Below are 16,529 nucleotides of genomic sequence, written 5' to 3' on the forward strand. Positions count from 1 at the left end.
AAAAGGTTCTACAATTTGACAGGATCCAAAACTAGCATGAAGCAAACTACTAAAACTGTTCCTGTGCATAAAGGTGTGTTGTACGCATGCGAATTGAGGATCTGTTAATTTTCCTGTTACTTTGTAATGTTAGATGAAATTATCTTAAAATGAAACCTCTTTCGTGCAAATTATTGTTTTTTTATAAAAAATAATAATTAATTCAATTATTATAGAAAGAGAAATATTATATCCACAACATTTTTACAACACTTTCATATCAAAATTTATGTGTTAGGTTGTTATTAGTTGTTATGGGTGAGCAAAAAAATAATTTAACTTGTATTTTTAAATTAGAACTAATAACAACTTTCCAACTATGATTTGTTGTGAAAGTATTATAAAAATGTTGTGGACGCAATATTTCTCTTATAATAATGAGGGAAAGAAATTCTAGTTCTCTTAAAAAAGAAGAGACTGTATGCATCCACGTGAGACCTTGGAAAAAAAATATCTAATGTTAATCAAACAAAAGTAACACTAATATAACCAATAATTTTTCGTTCTTTAGAGTACACTAGTAGTTGTTGATTCTTTCTTCTTCCTAGAACCATAATGTCCTAGGCTTGAAAAGGGAGAATTTTTTTTTAGAGTACACAAATAGTAGTTGATTCTTCCTAAACTAATATAACTAATACTATATAGGCATAGAGTATTCAATAAAAATATACTACTTCCTCTCATATAAGTAGTGGGTCTTACCATATATATTTACTTAGTAATATTTATTACAGTGCCAAAGTAATCTATCTATAATCACTCGTGAGTATGGCATGAATCAAGGCAAATCAATTATTCTTCATTCAATCCTATCAAAAAAAAAAATTATTCTTCATTCAAGACCTAATAAGGAGTTCTTAGGTTATAATCTTCTCTTGTACCGGAGAAATTATTCACTCCTTGGGCCACCATATTCAGAAATTTAGAGATTTATCACAATAAAAATATTTTTAAAAAATAACATTTTGTTCATTCCTTCCCATTCTTTTCTCGTTATGGATATGAAACTATCAATATTTTCTTATTTCTAGACTAAGATTTGGACTTCCTAATTCCAACTCAAACCAGGGGTTAACAACTCCTAAAATTAATTAAAATTAACTATTATTGATCACCAACTCTATTAATCTTTTGCCCCAATATTATTTAGATACAGTGTTTGGTATAGATTAAAATAAAATCAAATATTATTAAAATTGAAAAGTGAATGGATGCCTTTAAGGCATTAGTTTAAAAAATATTTTTAGAAACTTTTTCTGAGAAAAATAAAAATCAATAGACTTCTTTTACACATTTTTATATTTATCATGAAAGTGATATAAAAAAATTCTTAAAATGATCTATTAATAAATGTCTTAAAAACTTCCATTAGGTGGACCCTTATTAAAATTGTATTTGAACCATATTTGACCTTGATTTCATAAACATATCGTAATGGGTGAATATTCTAATTCTTTCTTACACATGTAGCCTAGTAATTTTGATTTACTCTTAAAGAATATACGATAAAATAGTGATTATTTTACCACAATTTGGCCAGATAATAATTAATGTTTTTAAAATAAAAATGATCTAGGATAGCCATGAATTGAATGAGGTATAAAAGCGTGTTCAACTTTGGGCTCATTAATTTAGTGCGTGACGTAAACCCATGTATAGTGAAGTCTTAGGCCCCTTTGCAAGCCACGTGTGGTGTAGCCTTGTGTTTCTGACGGGCTTCGTGCTGTGAGGGCTTGGGCTCACCGATTGGCCCGAAGCGAAGTGAAGTATTAGATCTGAAGTACATTAGGCTATCAGTCTGAACTTGTGTCCAGTGGGCTTTGGCCCTAAAATCTTCTTATTTTAAAAAGGGGTCCTCAACCCTCACTTGTCTCTATAAACAATTACATTTTTTTATTTTTCGAGAATCGTATAAACAATCACATGGTTATAGAAAAGCTAAAGCATAAGCATAAGTAGTTGGTATTAAATAAATGACCATCACCAACCAATCAATTATGCATGTCTTCCACCGAAATAAAACAAACTGATTATGTCACTGTCTAGGTACGTAGCTATTCATTAAAGCAAAACCAATGATGTTTCATGGAGAATTATATAGCACCACTAGGGGATATTCTCGTTTACTTTACTTAAGATACATAGAAATCATTAAGAGAGAGAGAGAGAGATGGCAAGTTTCTATTGGTACAAGGATGTTCAGCCATTTTCAGCCATGGTTGCAGTAGAATGCTCTAACGTCGACATATACACCTTATTCAAAGCAGCAACTTTGAAAGGGTTGAGCTACTACGCCTTTGTTTTCTATTCTTTTTGTCATTGCTACTCTTGTTCTTCTTCCCTTGGTCTTCAAATTTCCCCGGTATTTCTCTTAACCTCCTTCTATATATATGTTAGAATATAAGTACAATGGGCTTACCATTGTTCTAGGTTTTTTGTGATCTACATATATTACTTGTATAATGTTGAAATTGTTGAAGTTCATTCACGAAGCTTCTACAATGGAGGGTTGCTCAATACACAAAGAAGAGAGATGCAGAGCAAGAAGCAAGAATTGTGAAATGAATTTCTCGTATTGATAAATAAGATGCTCTGTTTCTTATATAGAAGCTACAGAGGCGTGAACAATAATAATAGAAATCTAACCAACCTAGCAACCTATCAAATTTGTACACATGTCATCTACAGTATTAACAACTTAACCTACTATATACAATGCTCTAAACTACAAGCTGTTTTTGCTCACAGCTACTACATGTAGCTTATGTACAATATCCAATTAAAATTACAGTCTAAGCACAATTACAATCTAAGCAACCTTTAACACTCCCCCTCAAGATGAACCATATATATTGATTAGGTTCATCTTGGACAAAAGATAATAGAATTGTTTGTGTCCAAGTGCTTTGGTGAAGAAATCTGCAACTTAATGTCTTGAGGGAACATGGAATGTTTTGATTGTACCATCTTAAATCTTTTCTCAGATGAAATGGCAATCAACTTCAATGTGCTTGGTTCGTTCATGGTACATTGGATTGGCTGCAAAGTACAAAGTTGCCTTGCTATCATAGTAAAGGGAAGCTACCTGTTTATGCTCTAATCCAAAAGTCTTGAGCAATGTTATGAGCCACACTATCTCACTTGTGACTATTGCCATAGCCCTATACTCAAATTCTGCAGAAGATCTAGACACAACTTGTTGCCTTTTACATTTCCAAGAGATCAAGGAATCACGAAGGAAAATACAAAAACCAGAAATGGACCTCCTTGCATCTGGACAAGTTGCCCAGTCAGCATCACAATATGCCTTAAGTTTCAATTCTGAATCTGCAAAGAGAAACAAACCTTGACCTAGATTCCTTTTCAAATACTTAAGGATCCTATAAGTAGCTTGCAAGTGAGGTGCCTTAGGAGCAGCCATGAATTTGCTTAACTTGTGAATTGCAAAATAGATATCAGGCCTTGTGAGTGTTAAGTAGAGTAACTTTCCTATTAATCTTCTATAGAGAGCAGCATCATGAGCATCTTCATCAACAAAATTGCTAAACTTGGCAGATTGCTCCATTGGAATTTTGGCAGGCTTACTTCCCAATAAACCAGTGTCAGATAGAAACTCTAAAGTGTACTTTATTTGACATAAAGATAGCCCTTTGGTAGTTCTAGCAACTTCAAGACCCAGGAAGTACTTCAAAGTACCTAGATCCTTAAGCTTGAACTTGGTGTCTAAGAACTGCTTGAAGGCATTTACTGCATCTACATCATTACTAGCAATTAGTACATCATCCACATAGATCAAAAGAATGATGATTGAGCCTTTAGTAACCTTGGTGAAAACAGAATAGTTTGACTTTGATTGCAGGAAACCAAGCTCAATGATGGTAGATGACAGTTTGGCAAACCATTGCCTACTTGCCTGCTTAAGTCCATATAAAGATTTGGTTAACCTACACACATCCCCCTTGCTACCAAAACCAAGACGAGGGAGCATATAAACCTCTTCATCCAAGTCCCCATGGAGAAATGCATTCTTAACATCCAATTGAGTGAGATGCCAACCATAGACAGCAGCCAAAGCTAATAAGGTTCTAACAGTCACAAACTTCACAACAGGAGAGAATGTTTCATAGAAATCAACCCCTTTGGTCTGTGTAAACCCCTTTGCTACCAAACAAGCCTTGTACCTTTCAATAGAACTATCTGCCTTCAGCTTAACTTTGTACACCCACTTACATCCAATGGGAGTTTTACTAGGAGGTAATGTAGTCATAACCCATGTATGATTAGCTTGGAGGACATAAATTTCAGCCTTCATTGCACCTTACCGCAAAGGATCTTCCAAGGCATGAGCATAGGAATTTGGTTCTTTAACAACAGACAAGGAAATAAGAAAAGAGTCTGTGGAGCGGACAATTTACAATATAAGAGGGTGTAAGAAAGAGGATAAAGAATACCTGAGTTGCTAGTAGCAATGGATTCATGTGATTGAGTCAGTGAAGCTGAGGCTAGTACATGAGCAAAAATAAGATTACAATGGTAGGCATGGAGGTAGGAAGAAGGATTATGAGGTTGAGTATACCTTCTAACAAGTGCAAGAGCAGTGGAAGAAGAGGTAGGAAGCTCAGGGGGAATAGAAAGAGCATTGGGAAGAATAGGATCAATGTAAGGAGCAACCTAATCTGGATGAACCAGATCAAGAAACTCATCAGGTGGAACAGCAACATCAACAGAAGACAAAAGAGGGGGAAATTCTACAGAAACCAAAGGAACTTGAACTTGAAAACTGTCACGAACCAATGGTTGAGAAGGAAATATAAATTGAGTGATAGGAAGAGAAGAAGACATAAGTCTGGAAGGCCAATGCTTAAAAGGAAAAGTAGACTCCCTAAAAACAACATCCCTAGAAATGAAGCAAGTTTCAGTGGACAGATCATATAACTTGTAACCTTTAGAACCAAAAGGAAAACCAAGGAAAATGCAAGCTTTGGCTCTGGGGTCAAATTTGGTTCTATTCCTATACAAAGTAGAAGCAAAACATAAATAGCCAAATACCCTAAGATGATCATAAGTAGGAGAATGACCTAACAAATTTTCATAAGGTGTTAAACCATGAAGAAAAGGACTAGGAATTCTATTAGTGAGGTAGGTGGCATGCAAAACAAAATCCCCCCAAAATTTTAAAGGTAAGTTTGCTTGAAACCTTAAAGCCCGAGCCATGTTCAACAAGTGCTGGTGTTTTCTCTCAGCCATTGCATTCTGTTGTAGTGTTTCAACACAGGATAATTGATGGACAACACCTTTAGAAGCATAAAAGGAATGAAAGGCAAACTCATGACCATTGTCAGTTCTCAAAACCTTGATAAAAGCTTTAAATTGAGTCAAGATCATATTAAAGAAAGATTGAACAAGCAAGGATGCATCAGATTTATGTTTCATCAAATAAACCCAAGTGCATTTGCTGCAATCATCTACCAAGGTAAGGAAATACTTAGAACCAGAAAAAGTAAGAGTGGAGTAGGGTCCCCAAATATCAACATAAACCAAATCAAAACAAGAAAGGGATGCAATGATAGAATGAGGAAAGGGAAGTTTCTTCTGTTTTGCCAAAGGACACACATTGTATTCAAAAACTTTATTTTCATTGCAAGAATTGTAGTTAGGTACAATAGATGTCATCAAAGCTAGTCTTTGTAAAGAAGGATGGCCTAACCTGCAATGCTATAGCCTAAAAACATCATTTGAAGCAATAGAAGTACAAGAATGGACATTATTGACAGAAAAATGAGAAGACAACTTAGGCAAGACATCAGCAACAGACTTTGGCAAAGCAATCTGTGAAGAAGTCTGCAAAGTGTAGAGACCACCTCGCTTCTTACCCAATCCAATCATCCTCCAAAGCTGCAAGTCCTATATAAAACAGTAATGGAAAAGAAAAATGCAACAACAGGAAGGATTTTGAGTCAATTTACTGATAGAAACAGGGCTAAAAGAGAAAGATAGAATACAAAGAACATTTTCAAGAATCAAAGAAGTTGAAACTTGCATAGTCCCTATGCGAGTAACCTTAGCCATGTCACCATTAGGCAACCTAACTGAAATTTGGACAGAAGATGTGATGGTTTTAAAGAAAGTGATTGAATAGACCATATGATCCGTGGCCCCACTATCAAGAATCCAATCAGTGGGATTAATATGAGAAACATCAACAGTAGAAGAAAACACAAAATACTCTAAAGAGGGAGAAGACCAAATACCTAAGAGCTCATGACCCTGAAGTCCAATGGAAGGCTGTGCAATGATATTGGCAACCTAAGGAGTCTCTACAACAACTTCAGTTGGAGCTTGAGTACCAAAATGACACTGAGAATTCAACAGTCCTATCAGCTATTGATATTCTGCCTTGGTCAGAGACACAGCTTCATTGGACCCTTCTTCAACAACAACAACACTGTTGGCAAAGGTAGCTGATCTAGCCTTATTCTTAAACTTATAGACAGGTGAGTAGCCATGTAATTTGTAACACTTGTCCACAACATGCCCCATACCACCACAGTGAGTACACTAAGGTCTCTCAGACTTGTTTTTGTTAAAATTCTTGGCATGGTTTTTGTTTCCCAAGGCTGCCAAGATTGCAGCTATGTCAACTTGAAACTTCTTACCAGCTCCAACCTTTCTTTGCTTTTCATCTTGAAGCAGAAGGGAGAAAACCTTGCTTAAGGGAGGGGTAGGATCCATTAGTAGAATCTGTCTCCTTACTGTAGAATAGGTGTCATTCATCCCCGTTAGAAATGACATTGAACAATCTTCCACTTGATGACCACAAGTGCAATTTCTGTAGGTAGTGACTCCATCCCAAACACCCTTGAATTTGGTGTAATAAGTATTGGTAGACATGTCTTCTTGAGCCAAAGAACTGGCCTTTTTACTCAGTTCAAAGATCCTAGGTCCATTACCTTGGGAATACCTGTATTGCAAGTCAGCCCAAACCTCCCTTGCTATCTTGAAGTAAACTACACTAGGCTCTAACTCCTTTAATATTGAATTGAATAGCCAGGCTAAAACTGTGCTATTGCACTTACACCATGTTGTATAGCATGGATGGTCAGGTGATTGGGGTTTTGGAATTGAACCCAATCTTAGTTTTGGCATCCAATGAAACACAAATAGAATGAAGCAATTGGGGGGAAAAAAAGAAAAAGAAAAAAAAAAACCCTAGATCAAGATCTAGAAGAGAAACAATAGTGCAAGAATCAAGAAAACACAGATAGAAAATCTGTTTGATTCATGAGAAAGCACTAGAGGAAATGAATGAAGAAAATTCAAAGAATACCAAAGGGAATTGATTCACTGAGCTCTGATACCATGTTGAAATTGTTGAAGTTCATTCACGAAGCTTCTACAATGGAGGGTTGCTCAATTCACAGAGAAGAGAGATGCAAATCAAGAAGCAAGAATTGTGAAATGAATTTCTCGTATTGATAAATAAGATGCTCTGTTCCTTATATAGCTGCTACAGAGGTGTGAACAGTAATAATAGAAATCTAACCAACCTAGCAACCTATCAAATCTGTACACGTGTCATCTATAGTATTAAAAACTTGACTAACTATATACAATTCCCTAAACTACAAGCCGTTTTTGCTCACAGCTACTACATGTAGCTTACGTACAATATCCAATTACAACTACAGTCTAAGCACAATTACAATCTAAGCAACCTTTAACATATAACACATTTTATCTACTAGGCAGCCTCTTGTATTTTATTTTACACGGTTTAATATACAATATTTCAGACTTTAATTAGTTAATATGATGCATGCAGAACAACAGGGCTGCCTACATTCAAGTTGTCTCTCCTCTATAGAATTTTTCTACTTGGAGTGATAGGGTACGTACGAGAATATTACCCAAAATGCTTTTGCAATTTGATTTGATTTTGATAACTTGAGATTTGGACATGATATATAAATGGAAAACTAGAAATGTGTGTTTTTCTTGTGTTTTTATATAAGATTTATGTTGGGCTGGAGAGCAGGTTTGTATCTCAGTTATGTGGGTATATAGGTATAGAATACAGTTCTCCGACTCTTGCTTCAGCCATCAGCAACCTCACACCGGCTTTTACCTTCATACTTGCTGTCATTTTCAGGTTTCTTTTCTTTCTTAAAAGTAATCATAAGAATATACCACTCTAGGGATTACCACCACAATGTAAATTATATATAAATTTTTTTAAAAAAATACAATAACCTCTATTTACAAAAACTGTGCATTCAAACTCAACATAAGCAAATGGTCCATTTGTCTCCCACTGCGGAGGGTCCAAATTTCTGGATCTCTTTAATGGAATCTCCATTACGAATGAACTCATTTGCAACAATTGGGAACTCTAGTACAAGTTATACGACAGTAAACTCAATGACAAGAGTTAACTTTTGTGGTTTTAATGGAAACTAAGAAGCATAGGGAATTACAAATTTTCTATTTAGGCTCAAGGAAGGAAAGGCTTTGTTAAATGTTTCTTCCACAACTACCTTATTCATGAAGGTCATGCTTCAAAGGTATATAAAAATATATGCAATAATTACAACCCTCATTGACACATATCTGATGGAGGAATTTGACAACACAAATCTAAATCCTAACATTTTTTATTGTCCTGTTTGGTGTGTTATTTTGAGTCTTTATTTTTTTTGTTTTAGGTTTGTGATAAAATTCAAAGTTCCTTCGCGAATATCTTCCCTACGAATATGAGAATGTCTAAATGTTGTACAATGGTTATAACTTGTAACACATATTTTATAAATTTAGTCTATTCTTTGTAAATTTGATTTTTTTTTTTTTTCCTATAAGGCATTTTAATTCTGATTTGATTTTCTTGTCTGCCCATGTAGTAGTTTCTTAATAATAATGTAACATCTACAATATTTTCACATCGTAAGTAGCAAGCTATTACTAGTGGGTATGAAAGTAATGTCTATAGTGGAACTAAATTCAAACTAGCTAGTAATAACTTGCTATTTAAAATTTGTTTTAAAAATGTTGTAAAATTAGCATTACACATTTCTTAATTACTAAGTAGAGTACAATTAAGGTTAACAACTATCACCAAATTTTATTCGTTCCTCTCCTTTTATGGATGTTTCAAAAAGGATGGAAGTTCTAGCTTTGAGAAGCTCAGTCACTCAAGCTAAAATCATGGGTACAATAGTATCAATATCAGGTGCATTGATAGTAGTTTTCTACAAGGACCCTGCAATCATGTCCGTCGCATCTCTAGAACCACCCCTTTCACATCATTTTCTATTGGGCTCGTCACAAACCAAACGGGTCATAGGTAGCCTTTTACTTGCAACTCAGTATCTTTTGGCTTCAATCTGCTACATTGTTCAGGTACTTTATTGAGGCAATTCTTTGAAATTTTCAGTAGTGTTTGCATGAGATCTGGCAAACTCAACTAGAGAGGCAAATGTATGAGCTAAATTTGAATTTTGTGACATTTTACAGGCCCAAGTTATGAAAATTTATCCAGCAGAGTTCATTAAGGCCTTATTCTTCATGTGTGCGACAATTGTATCTACACCAGTGTGTATAATAGCAAAATGGAACTTGAGTGCTTTTAGACGAAGGCCAGATATAGCACTGGCCGCTATTATATACTCGGTATGACACGTGGACTACAAAAGGATAATCTGGTTATTGGTAATGTCTAACTTTCATTCTCTCATATATGAGGGAACTGGTTTATCATTAAGCACTGTTGTGTTCACACATGGGCCGGGCTTGCACTTGAAGGGGCCTGTGTATGTATCAATCTTCAAGCCATTGTCAATAGCCATTGCAGATGTTATGAGTGTCATATTCCTTGGTGATGTTCTCTATCTTGGGAGGTATACAATTCTCTCTCACTCAAGCAAGTGAACGTGCAATACAAATTACACATTGCATTTCACTCCATTGGAACACTAGAACACCCAAATATTTTGAAAGCACTGAAAAACAACTTAATCGATGCTTTTGGCTTTCTACAAGTGAGTAGATTACATGGATACTTATAGGCTAAAGTACGTCTATTTAGAACCTTCATAGTTAATCGGTACATGCATTCACTCCTGACAGTCATACAAGAAATTCTTTAATTTCATACATCAATAATAACAAAGTACATTTCTAAAAAAATGTGTTCATGTCTAAAAATCATGTTTGTCCTTTTAAGAGAATTAGATTTTTGATCAGGAAGAGTGATATCTTTTCTTACTTATGTTGCAGCATCATTGGAGCAATTATACTATCACTTGGGTTTTATGCTGTCATATGGGCAAATGCTAAAGAAGATTTGGGTGAGTACTCTTGCTGTGACTAGACATGGCAAAACGGGTCAGAATTTTCTAACCCAACCCAATTGACACGCAACCTAATTGACCTGACCCGACTTGCCCGTTTTGCCACGTCTACCAACGTTGAACGTTGAGTAGATTGAGATTGAGATATAATTCTTATAAAATATTTATTTATTCTTCTTTACTTAATATGTTATGTACTCCATTATAGTTTGTCATTCTTTACTTGCCACATTCATTTTCTCTTCCTACTTTAGACAAATCAAAGATTATACCAAGATTAGCTTCTAGAAAACTGAAACAAGAGTTGCACCAAATTTGGGTATCAAATGTTTAGTGGTAATTGGTATGTGGTAACAGTATCACCAGTGAGAATCTAATCACAGTTAAGGAACTTATAAACAATTGACAGATTGCAACTATTTCAACAACAACAAAAAACTTGTTTGAAAAATACAGGTCAACTCGACCCGACTCACGATCCGACTTAACCCGCAACCCAATTGACCTATTTAAAAACGACCAATTTTGACTTGCAAACCTGATTGACCCGACCTGCCCATTTTACCACGTCTAGTTGTGACAACCTGGGATCTTCATCTGATGGTAAGACCCCTTTGTTGGATAGCAACCTGGGATCTTCAAACAATGGCACAGCATAGACCAAATTAAGGTGCTTTGGTTCCATTTCCACATGTACTAGCTCACTAGACTTGAATTTCTTCTTTGGGTCAGAGCTCCCCCTAAATTATCTTTAGATTTATTGTTGTGTCTATATTAATTAAGAGAAACACAAACCTCTGCAAAAGGTGTGACAATTTGACTAGATCCGAAACTAGCATGAAGCAAACTATTAAAATTGTTCCTATGCATAAAGGTGTGATGTACTGTGTAAGTTGCCTTTTCAAGTTTAGCTCAAAAATTCATTTCTTTTTTTCTTAATTTTTGGGTTGAAAAGTATGAAATTTTATTATATTTGGTCTAAACTCTTTAGTTTTGAATTAAAAAATGCAAAGAAAATAAACATTAGAAATTAGAAATATGAGCCCTAAAAATGCAATAAAAATGATAAATATTCAAAATTCTTATTCGGTCCACATAGGTTTTATTCAGTCCATTCTATCAACTTCGGTCCAATTTGGTTCATACGGTCCTAATCAGTCCATTCGGTCCTATTTAGTCCATTCTGATCACTAAAGTTCTATTCCGTCCACTCAGTCTTACTTGGTCCACTTCAGTTCATTCAGTTCATATTGATCATCCACTTCAGTCTTATTCGGTCCACATTGGTCCTATTTAGTCCATTTTGTCCACTTTGGTTAGGATTATAAATGAACCAATCTGATCATAAACAACTCAAGCTCAGTTCGAATAAAAACTTGTTTATATTTGTTTGTTTATAAATTATTTAATCTTGAGCCTTAGTTTTAGGCTTGTTTAATAAACAAGTCAAACCCAAGCAAAAATATTTGTTCACGAACAAGCTCATAAACTATTAATCTTAATATAAAACAATTCAAGCATAAACTCATTTGTAAGTTTATATGTGTAAGCTACATATACTCATTACACATATCTTAATAATGACATGGCTAACATGGGACCACTATCCATTACCTTGATTTTTTCATTCCCTCTAAACTGACCAAGAACCACTACCACTATAGCTACATTTAAAATTAAATTAATTAATTAATTTTGTCACATATGATCCTTCTCTATCAATCATCTAAAATAAAGTTATGAAACATATTAATATTTTCTTATTCATAATAGTTACAAACTAGTATCTTTTTGGTTCTTCTCCATCTAATATAAATGTAAAAATTGTATTTTAAATAATTGCTGAAACTGTAAACATGAAATGATGAATGAATGAATTTAACTATGTAAAATTTTAATTTGAATAATGGCTAATCACAAGTAGGACTAGATGCATGATAAAATCAGTATATTATTTTCTTTTTCTTTTTCTTTTTTCTTAATTTTAGAAATTTAAGCATTTGATGATGTAATTTTTTAGATTTTAAGCCCACAATCTTGACATGAGCTCGAGTTTGAGTGTGATATTAAGTTTGGGCTTGACTTGACTAATTAATTAAGTCAAACTAAACGAAGCTCAAACTTTTTGGCTTTTCTACGAGCTCAAGCTTAAACATTATTCTTAGGTTTGTCACTCTCTAGAGCCAAGTTTAAGCTTTTGACTTTTTTTGACAAGCCAAGCTAGAACGTGCATTACTCGACAAAGGTCAGCACGTTTAGATCCCTAACTTTGGTCCAATTTGGTCCATTCTATCCACTTTTATTCTATTTAGTCTTATTTTGTCCATATTTGTCCTATTCGGTTCATTTTGTCCATTTCAGTCCTATTCAGTTCACATTAGTCATATTTAGTCCACTTCAATCAAGTCTGTCCAATTCGGTCCACTTTAGTTCTAACCTCTCCATTCATTCTTATTCGGCCCACTTTGGTTCTATTCAATCATATTCAGTCCACATTGTTCCTATTCGGTTCACTTTGTTCCATTTGATCCAATTAGTCCATTTGGATCACTTCGGTCCATTTTGGTCAACTTCAATCTATTCTTTTTTTTTTAAGAGAGTTTCAACTTATAGCGTCTGCTTCTGATGATAACTTTTTATCATCAAACTAAAACATCAATCGATTTTTGGTATAGGCGAGAATTGAATTTTAAATCTTTTATTTAACCACTAGAAACTTTACTTATTTTTTATGGGGCAAAACTTAGGTACAGTACATTAGGTTCCCCACTTAAAATTTTGACATCTGTCAAATTTAATATTTCAAATTAACGGCGTTAAAACCCTTTCTTTTCTTTTTTTTTTCCTTCTTCCTGTTCTGCATATGGCTTCTCTTCCAAATCCAAAAGCGTGCTCTTCCAATCCACCATGACCCTTCTCTTCGAAACCCAAAACCCAGAAAAAAGAAAAAAAGAAAATCTCATATCTTTCTCTCTTTCTCTCTCGGCATTTGTATGTTTCCTTTCTTCTTTTCTGATCTATGATTCTTTCTTTCTCTCTCGGTGTGTATCTGTTTCCTTTCTTCTTTTCTGATCTATGATTCTTTCTTTCTCTCTCGGTGTGTATCCGTTTCCTTTCTTCTTTTCTGATCTATGATTCTTTCTAGTCTGTTTCCATTCTTCTTTCTGATCTATGATTCTTCTGGTCTATGATTCTTTCATTCTCTCTCGGTTTGTGTATCTGATTTCTTTTTTTTTCCTGATCGATGATTCTTTCTTTCTTTTTTTGGGTTCTAGGTTTCGAAGAGAATGGCCATGGGTTTCGAAGAGAAGGGTCATGGGTCTTTCTTCTTTCTGATCTATGATTCTTTCTTCTTCTTTTTTTCTGATCGATGGGTCTTTTTTCTTTCTGATCTATGATTCTTTCTTCTTCTTCTTTTTCTGATTGATGATTCTTTCTTTTCTTTTTCTGATCGATGATTCTTTCTTTTCTTTTCTTTTTTTTTGATCGATGATTCTATGATTCTTCTAGTCTATGATTCTTTCTTTCTCTCTCGATCTGTGTATCTGATCCTTTCTTCTTCTTCTTCTTCTTCTTCTTCTTCTTCTTCTTTTTTCCTGATCGATGATTCTTTCTTTCTTTTTTTTGGGTTTTGGGTTTCAAAGAGAAGGATCATTGGTAGTTTGGAAGAGAAAGGTTTTGGGTTGGGAAGAGAAGCAGTTTGCAAAGGAAGAAGGAAAAAAAATTAGGACTTGCAGTACAGGAAAGGAAGAAGGAAAAAAAAAAAAGTTTTAACGCCGTTAGATTGAAATGTTAAATTTGACAAATGTCAAAATTTTAAGTGGGGAATCTAATGTACTGTACCTAAGTTTTGCCCTTTTTTATGCTACATGACATGAGTTACAATATTATTCAAACAATCAGCCGATATCTTAATATGTATTGAAAAACTGTATTTATTATTAAAGTATTATCAAAACATCGATTATATGTGTGTATATATAATGATTGCAAAACTGTATTAAAAACAAAAACAAAAACAATAATAATAATATATCGGTTGATTATTGGATTTATTCGCTATATCAAAAAATATATAAAGCTACTAAAATAATAAAAATTTATAAAAAAAAATGGTAGCTACGTAAATGTCAGCCAACGTATTCAACATCAAGAAGACATTGTTCTCGCCAAACTACTAAAATATGGAAAATTATTAGTTTTTTTTTTTTTTTAAAGATCTGCTGGTCTGCTAGTACAGTGTTAACCAATAATTAATCATAAAATACTTACCCATATTTAAGGATTGTCACACACTCCAAAAAAGTCCTTGCAAAAGAGTCCAAGTCGTGGAGAAAGGTGAAAGGATGGTGTCCCACATTGCGGACAATACAAGAGATAGTGCGGTCCTTTGTCTAATCGGTCCCTCCTTCCCTGCATAATAACTAATAAGAGTGTGTGTGCCACGTTCTTCTCGGAATTTAGAATACGAGGAGCTAAAACATATTTTGCTATCATTTTTTTTATGGCCCAATTACAAATTCTATTCCCTTTTTATCTTCATCCTTCAAATTTTATCTTTTCCACTTCATCCCTCAAATTCCATTTTATTTTCAGTGTGATCTATCCCTCCAAAGGCGGACTATATTCCATTTGGCACCAATTTATTTAGTTTTTTATATTAAAATTTGGATAAAATATCATATATTGACAAATATATGTGTTTAATTTTTTTGTGGATTATTAGTAATTATATTAAATTGTATTGGTAAAAAAAGAGAATATTAAAAAATATATATCCAACTTGGTATCCTCTCCCTCTAAATTTATCCTTGTAAAAAAAAATTTAAGAACTAAGAAGAAGGGATTTTTAAAAAGGAGATGGAATCGCTTCAAATCTTTTGACTTTCCTAATTTGAAAAACTTCCAAGCATGACCATGGCACAAGTAACCCTACTGTTCTCTGTTCTCGTGTCATTTTCTCTTCCCTCTCTCCTCATCCAAAATCCAAGGTCCCCCCCCCCCCCCAATTCTCTATTACAAAATTTATATAACTTAACATAGAAATAAATATGATTGATGTCATATTAACAACATAATAAATAAAAAAACTTAATTACTTTATTATTTTTTATTTAAAATTTAACACATCAGTTTGTAAAATTTATTCGGTAAAATTTGTAATGTGTCAAACTGCACTCTTATAAAATAGATAGCATTTAATGGTCTATTCTATTTAATAATTTTGAGTTAAACTAAAACAAGAATTATTCAATTTATAGTGTTTTTTTTTTAAGTATAGTATTCATTCCATGATAAGTATGATCTATCTAAATAATACTATTTATAATATAATTCCTATCATCTAAATTTATGTGTAAATTTGGATCATGAAAATTTTTTATAGTATATTTAGCGTTTACACAATCAATCTTAAAGTATATAAATGATTACGAAAAGTCGATTACTAACACATAGGTGACATAATGTTTGCAAGTTCAAAAATCCACCCTTCTCTTGACCCTCTGCTTGGAGAATCCCAAGCAACTCACCTTACAGTCTCTTAAGGAGATTCTAAAATACTGATTGATGCAATGCAAAGCCCTTCTGCCTCTTCTTCTAAGCTTGACACCTTTTTAGCTAAGCTTATATCTAATTTCTAATACGAGTCATTTTTTGTTTTGGGATTTTTTTTTTTTTTTTTTTTATGAATGCACACATTTAATTTAATTTTTTTTTTTTTTACCCATAATCTTGTTAAGTGAACAATTTTTTTAATAGGGATAGGCTCTTAAGTCCTAACCATCTCTGGGTCTTTATCCCTGAGAATGGAGATGGACAGAGGCATTCCACTCCTCACTTTTTCTAATAATATATTCTTATTCATATAAAAAAATGAAAATTAAAAAAAAAAAAAAAAAAAAACCCTCAATTTTTGTAAAATGGACCTTGAGTCGGGTCTAGGCTCTAGTCATGCTTTTTTTTTTCTTTTCTTTTTTTAAGAATCTGGCTCTGTCAAGTTGGTTTTGGGTTAACATAATCAATACTTCTTTATTAATTCAATATTCTCGAAAACTGGCTCAAAATGGTTTTTAAGCATATCGTTTTCGATTGGTAAAATTGTGTGGGTTTCTCTTTTCCATGCATTTGCCATCAAAATGGTTTTTA

General features: G+C 33.7%; 1 pseudogene; it reads left to right on the forward strand.

The window, feature by feature from the left end:
- The first annotated feature begins 2,203 nt into the window (after positions 1 to 2,203).
- LOC142632971 (WAT1-related protein At5g40230-like) lies at positions 2,204 to 11,041 on the forward strand (annotated as a pseudogene).
- The last annotated feature ends 5,488 nt before the right edge of the window (positions 11,042 to 16,529 follow it).

Source organism: Castanea sativa, chromosome 1, assembly GCF_040712315.1.
Source record: "Castanea sativa cultivar Marrone di Chiusa Pesio chromosome 1, ASM4071231v1".
Classification (NCBI taxonomy): Eukaryota; Viridiplantae; Streptophyta; class Magnoliopsida; order Fagales; family Fagaceae; genus Castanea; species Castanea sativa.